At 32.2% G+C, this 7,929-nt stretch overlaps 1 protein-coding gene across 2 annotated transcripts in view; it reads right to left on the reverse strand.

Moving 5' to 3' along the window:
• The window catches only part of phf24 (PHD finger protein 24), a 47,570-nt gene extending 45,125 nt beyond the window's left edge, over nt 1–2,445 (reverse strand). The window contains exon 1 of one of the 2 annotated variants that reach the window (XM_051121229.1): nt 2,065–2,445. The gene's annotated coding sequence lies outside the window, so the exon portion shown is untranslated. The remainder of the gene's footprint in view (nt 1–2,064) is intronic. The other variant, XM_051121230.1, reaches the window with a different exon arrangement.
• Nucleotides 2,446–7,929: the final 5,484 nt, after the last annotated feature.

Below are 7,929 nucleotides of genomic sequence, written 5' to 3' on the forward strand. Positions count from 1 at the left end.
AACAAACATGGTATTTCAGTCAAAAAATAGTATTTAACATCAATGCATCAACCTGAATATATTAATTCATACTAAGAGTACCACAAAAAATATTGCTGATATTGTTAATTATTATTATTATTATTGTTATTGTTGTTATTATTATTATTAGTAGTAGTAGTAGTAGTAGTATTGTTGTTGTTGTTGTTATCATCAAATATATTATTAAATAATAATTATTATAATTATTATTAAATTATTAATATTCTTATTATTGTTGTTGTTAATTGTATAGTAGAAGTAATATTAGTATAATGTAATTGATTATTACTACTACTACTACTACTACTATTTTTATTTTTTATATTGCTCCTTAAATCTGAAATAATTATGCAATATTTATTAAATAATGTTACAATTATTAATATAAATATTTAAAATCAGACTATTAATTATTCATAATAATGATGATGATTGTTGTTGTGATTGGAAGTAACACTAGTAAATTAGTATTATTATTATTATTATTATTACTTTGCATATTTCAATACTGTAATATTGCTCCTTAAATCTAAAATAAAATTCCAATATTTATTAAATAATGTTACATTTAGTATTATAAAATATGTAAAATCTGATTATTAATTACTAATAATAATGATAATTATTACTGTGGTTGTTGGTGATGAAGTATTAGTATTAATGTTAATATTAATATTATGTTTAATATTATGCAAGTAGCAATGCCATAACAATGCAGTATAATGCATATGTGAACAGTATAATGTTATTTATTTATTTATTTGTTTGTTTGTTTGTTTGCAGGTAGTAATACCATATTATTGCTCCTTAATCTGAAATAATATTGCAATATTTATTAAATTATGTTACATTTATTAATATAATATATTTAAAATCAGATTATTAATTATTAATAATGATGATGATTGTTGTTGTTGTTCTTGCTGATAGTATAGTAGAAGTAATACTAGTAAAATGTATATTATTATTATTATTATTATTGTTATTTTGTAGAAGTAATACTAGTAAAATGTACTTTATTATATTTTTTAGTCATATAAAATATGTAAAATCAGATTTTAACATATGATGATTACTGTTGTTGTTAATGGTGATGATGATGTCATATTATTATTAGTAGTAGTAGTAGTATTTGTATTGATATACTTAATATCTATGCATTTAGTAATAACAGAACAATGCTCTTCAATTCTGGAATAATATTACTTACGATATTTAATTTTACATTTAGTAAAAAAATAATATTGTTTATTATTAATATTAATTATTAAACTATTGTTATCTAAAGCAAGCAAATAAATAAATAATTATATAAATAAATAAATTTGAGTATCAGTTTAGTTTAATAGACTCTATAAAAATTTTATCTAAATGACGTTCTGCGAAATTCTACCAGCTACATAATTTCCCCAAATGTGAGGTTTTTCTGAATGCACGCAGCTTACTTCATCTCCTCAATGACTACATAACACCCTGCTCGATTCTGGACTGTGACGTCAGAAGTGATGCACAAGGGTCTCACAAAGAGACTGCAATTGATCCACCAAACTTACCTCTGCAGTGCTGCTCAAAGGAGCGCGTACACTTTACCACGCACAAGTTATCGCGTGAAACACTTCACCGCACATCCAGCATTGTAAATACGTCACGTGCAACATTCAGTGTCAGTGTGACAAAAGTTATTGCGTAAAGTCTGACAGCTGACTGCCAAACCATCCTAATTACATATCACAGTGGAAAATGATGCAACATAATGCATGGCTTTCATCCACACCCGCCAAACAGCACTGACCTAGATCGGATGGTATAGACGGGGTATTTTTCTACACCCACACAAAACTGATGCATGAATGATCCGTCTCGTAAAATTTAGGCTCACGTCCGTGCACAGTAAGTTGCCTGCGTTTATGACCAGCATAGTGCATGCTCTATGTTGCATAGAAAACAATGCACCTCCGGCAAGATTGACTAAATGTGTACTGTAAAAATCACAGCAGGCTTGATTTAGTAAATATCAATAGTTAGAAAACAACTAACACTAACCTGAAGGAAATGGGATGGTGCTCCGGTACTTGGGACTCGATTTCTTCTCAGCTCCTCTCACGCACTGCCAGCAGTCATTTCAAGATTTGCTTTCGTCGGTGAACGCTACGTGTGTGTAATCGCGGCGGTCAGTGTACAGTGTGTAACCCCGTTAAACAAATATTCCGCAGCCGAGCAAACAGCGTTGTTTGTGAGGCGCGAGCTGAAGGCGCGGAGGCTGGACAGCTCCGGTGCTGAATTCTGGAGTGTAACTTTGCTCTGGAGACCGCACAGCTCGGATAAATAAACACAACCCTGGTAAAAGTTGTGCCTGCTGCTTCAGCCGACTAGCCCACTAGGTTCGCGAGGGTCCAGTGTTCTTCGAGCCTCTTCATGGAACTTGTTTTCAGCCTGCGAAAGGAGACGTTTCATTGGTCTGTTCAAATGACGTTGGCACTGGGAGATGAGATGAGCCAATACATGGAATATGGATGCAAAACTGCTTTAATAAGACGTACACATCCATCGCCTTGTTGATGTTGTGGTTGTAGATTGCATTACTATATTTTTACTAAGCAATACCGAATATCTAGACAACAGGCTGTGCACGTACTTACACTACAGTCTTGGCTACAAAAACTATTTATTTAATAATTATATACAATTAATTTAACACACTCACGCCCAAAAATTTAGTCACTTTATATGATGTAAGTTGTCTTAAAAAAGTCAGACTTAGTCAGTGTAGCGCCATATTTAATTTGTTATAGAAATAAAAATGAGGCTGTGAGGGGCTGAATGCGTTCAGTTGGCTGTGCTGTTTAACAACATACTGATCATTCAGATGACCAAACAAAAAGGGGGAGAAGTAGACAAAACTCAAGAGTTCTGAAAGTTGTGAGTCGGCAAAAAAATACGCATTTTTGCGCGGAAGTAAGCCGTTTTCTGTGAATGTGCAAGAAGTCCAGTTCATTAGCCACTATAGGGAAGTAACGAGAGGAATAACAATGTGCAGGAAACGCTACTGTTTGCACTACAAAGTACTGTGTTCATAATTAAGATAATACATTAAAATAATATGATAAGAAACACTAGCTTGCAATATCAAGCAGCAAAACGAGCTGTTTTGTACAGCTAAAAATAGCTGTAAGCCACTGAAACCGGAAGTCTCGCACATTAAATTTACAAATGTCCACGCCCACTTTATGGAAAAATAAGTTGGATACAGTGCTACTGTAAAGACCCTAAGTCTATCACAGCCTCGTTTTCATCCACGTTAAATTCAATATGGCGTCCGATCTAATCAAAGGTGTAGTGTGTACATTTTAGCGGCATCTTGCGGTGAGATTGTGAATTGCACATAGATTAGCTACGATTAGCCAGATGTCGTAGTCTGAGACAGCAAAGATTAGCCAATGATAAATTAAGAAATTATATTTACTTAATTATTCAGTATACCGGTATGTTATTGCGAATATTATTGTTAGTTATTCATCATTTATTACACCTCTGAAAACATAGTTTTCTATCTGTCAGTAGATCCTCCTAAATAGGCTATTACACATTGTACTTTTAAGGTCAATAGGCTATTCAGTAAACAATAATGAAAAACAAAATTTAAAGATATCAAAACATTGTTTTAGTGAATGGATATTGTAAATAACTTAGTGCTGGGGAACGATTAATCGCAATTAATCACATCCAAAATATACGTTTTTTGTACATAATATATGTGTGTGTACTGTGTAAATTTATTATGTTTACATATTATTTATTACAAAACATATTTGTGACCCTGGATCACAAAACCAGTCGTAAGTAGCATGGGTATATTTGTAGCAATAGCCAAAAATACAATGTATGGGTCAAAATGATCGATTTTTCTTTTATGCCAAAAATCATTAGGAAATTAAGTAAAAATCATGTTCCATGAAGATATTTTGTAAAATTCCTACTGTAAATATATCAAAACTTAATTTTTAATTAGTAATATGCATTATTAAGAACTTCATTTGGACAACTTTAAAGGTGATTTTCTCAATATTTTTGCACCCTCAGATTACAGATGTTCAAATAGTTGTATCTCATCCAAATATTGCCCTATCCTAACAAACCATACATCAATGGAAAGCTTATTTATTCAGCTTTTGGATGATGTATAAATCTCAATTTCAAAAAATTTATCCTTATGACTGGTTTTGTGGTCCAGGGTCACATTTTTCTTAACCCTTTAACTGTCACTTCCAATTTTTGAACATAGGCATGAAAATGCACTTTCCAAAGTTATTTTTTTATAATTCATGAACAAAAACATTTTGTAATATGGTTTTGATGATTTGGTTTTCAAAGGATACATTTTGAGATTTAAGTTTTCAAGTGATATATACTTTCTTATGATTTCTGAATGTCTTTTTGTGACAAAGGTCGGAACTTCTGTTATGATGTAGATTTTTGAGGTGCACTCTTGTCATAAATTAATTCCTATATAATTTATAACACAAAACAGTGGTGAAATATCTATTTAGGAGTCTTAGACCTTTCCAACAATACATAGTTTGTCATGATTAGATTTGGATTTATTTGTAACACGGTGAATCAAACTTCTAGCGTCTCTGTGAATAAATACATGCATGTGTGTATTTATATATACATAATAAATATACACAGTACACATATATTATATACACAAACACTTTTATTTTGGATGCGATTAATCGCAATTGATTGTTACCAAGCACAATTTTTTTATATATACATATATAAAACATATAATGAAAGATAATGAAAATTATAATAAAACTATAAAAACTATAAAGCTAATGAAACTGTTGATTATAGATTTTAATGTCAAAATTTTACCAAAGCTATCAGAAGTTCAAATGTGATACAATTTTATAATAGCACATAAAATTAAATTTACATTTAGTTTACAAAATACTGACAAAATTCACTTTGTGATCTGTTATGGTAATATTGATAATAAGAAATAAATAATAAGAAATTAACAAGGTTTTAGATACAAATTAAAGGAAGTGTATATTTTAATGGGTGGTAAGCTATCTGGTAAGCTTTATATTTTTTTATATTACATATTTATATTTTACCTTAGTTAGCCTAAACAGTTCTGCAGCATGAAAAAAAAATTTTTAAAACTAATCCATGTCTAAATAATATCATATAATCCACATGTAAAATATTTCAGTCATAATAAAATAATATGTCAATCTATCACAAGTAATCATTAGCAAAATTAGGTTGAGGCTTTACCAAATGAGGCTTGAATAATTAATGGTCCAAACACCCATAATTTGTCACATTTTGTTCTTGTTTGTACAGGTAATAATTACCACAAAAAAATTTCAAGGGATTGTTTCTGAACCAAGAAATATTTCCATACACCTTCATCAATATCTCAAATACTTTCGGACAGACACTCAATCATGTGTAGGCAGTTATGTTCAACACTTCCCAGTATGAGGTCCCAGTGCATGCTGGGTCAAATGGAGACACATACATAATTAATGCTGAGGTAAATGCACATTGAACAATGGATCCCCTAGGGACCACTACACCTTACTGTCAAAAAGGAAATGAAAGAGAAGATTGTGAGCTTATAAATTAGACCCCTATAGCAAGCCTAAACTCATGATCAAATGAATATTACTTTTATTGATATTACAGATGAAATAGAGAGACTAATGATGCTAATAAGGCTTTGTGTGGGACATTTTATCTGATAATTAAAAGGCCTCTGGGGTTACTTTTTTGTAACTATAGACCTTAGTCAGGGTAGTGCCATATTTAATTTTTGACGTAAAAGACAATGTTCAGTATATCCACCGTTATCTTCCTGTAAGAGCGGGCACGGCCATTTGTAAATTGTATGGGTCTGGCTTCCAGTCACATCCGTGTCTAGCTATTTTTAGCTGTACAAAGCAGCTTGTTTTGCTGCTTGATATTGCAAACTGGTGTGTCTTGCTATATGATTTTAATGTATTTTCTTAATTATGAACACTCTGTAGTGCAAACATTTTTACCGTTTACTGCACGTTGTTTCTCTTCTTGTTATTTCACTATAGCAGCTAATTAACTGAAAGTCTCACCCATAGGTTTACTTCCACGTTAAAGAAAAAGGTGGATATAGCTACAGTGTTGGTGAAAGTTACTTTTAAATGTAATGCATTACAATATTGCATTACCCCCTAAAAAAAAGTAACTAATTGCGTTACTTAGTTACTTTTTATAGAAAGTAATGTTTGGGTACTTTTGGATTACTTTTTCTCATCTGGGCTACTTTACTAGTTACTTAAAGGGGTCATCGGATATACTTTTACATGTTGTTTGAACATTAATGTGTGTTGGCAGTGTATGTACAAATCTACCCTATAATGATAAAAATCCATGCAGTGGTTTTTAATTAATCTGTAAAAATAATATCCCCTTTTTCAAATCAAGCCGTTCTCAGATCCCTGTCGGTGTGGCTCCCACAATAGTTGATTGACATGAGCTCTTACCTCAGATCAGCTGTAACAGTCCGACCTCCATTATTTCGATGCTGGAGCAGGGATGTAAATTAGAATCTTCAGACTGAGCGATTGAGGTGTTGTGTTGTTGGATGTAATAATAAACATAGTGGTCGTCATTTACTCCCGACATCTGAGCCACTGAAGATGCAGTAGATTACATTTGTTTGTGAATGGAATGCTGTTCCCGATCTACATATATCCGTCTATGTTCGCGCGAATCATTTTTGATCGAGAAGTGAGAAGTGAGTATAAGGGTTTTTTTATGAATCTTTGTGATCGCCTTTCCTAATAACGTTCTAGTTAGCAAGTTTAGCGGCTAAACACTGCTAAATGTGGCTAAAGTAAAAAGACTCGTCACTCCACAGAGAGAAGAGAGGGGCGGGGCGAGCAAAGCTCATTAACATTATTAACTTAGAATCATTATTAACAGAATCATATTAACTTGTGCAAAATGGGCATCCGATGACCCCTTTAAAAAAGTAATCTGATTATGTAACTTGTTTCTTGTAATGTGTTAACACTAAGACTGATTATATACTCTAAGTGTCAAGCAGTGATTGGCCAGAGCTAATAATTATTAACAAATGATGTGGCAAGTCTAAAGCTTTCATTTCTAGTCATCCCCAGTGGTGGGAATAACGGCGTTATAAATTAAAGACGTTATTTTTTTTTCAGTAACGAGTAATAACGGATTACTGTTTCCCCCATTACAACACTATTACCGTTACTGACAATAAAATGTGGCGTTACTATAATCTATTATAATATTATTATAATTTTATTTTTCAGTTCATCAGCGTACCTGTATTTGACAAGCCATAAACTCTAGTGTGAAGGCACGAGCCGTTGTTTTGTCTTATACACACAAAAAGGAAGATACAGAGCGAGAGAGTCTTATACCATGCAGAATTGACGTGTACCATGTAAACGATATTCTTTGTTGTATTTTCCTCTCAAAATAATTTCCTTTGGAATTCTTCAGCTTTTAAGAACTGCTGGTTTCTCGGGTAGTAGGCGGAACTAATGCGCAAACGGCAATCTCATTGGCTGGCGCACACCTGTTATCATCCCTGTTCTAATTTCAGCAAATCCGTTTGAGCGAACACAGACAATGTGATTAATATTCATGAACCCAGCAGCTCATTAATCCTTAGTGCGTCTTATATTGTTATTATTACTAGAATTCATAGTAGTTTTGTTATCTTATCAGTATTATTTTTCAACCACCCCCACCCCCTTTTTTTTTTACAGAAGCACTAAATTACAAACAATATGCAAATTTAGCATCACCACCAGTCTTAATTCAATCAACATGACAAATATGCCTTCATTTATGGTTATTCTAATTACTAAAGTTCTA

The sequence above is a fragment of the Labeo rohita genome, chromosome 10 (assembly GCF_022985175.1).
Source record: "Labeo rohita strain BAU-BD-2019 chromosome 10, IGBB_LRoh.1.0, whole genome shotgun sequence".
Taxonomy (NCBI): Eukaryota; Metazoa; Chordata; class Actinopteri; order Cypriniformes; family Cyprinidae; genus Labeo; species Labeo rohita.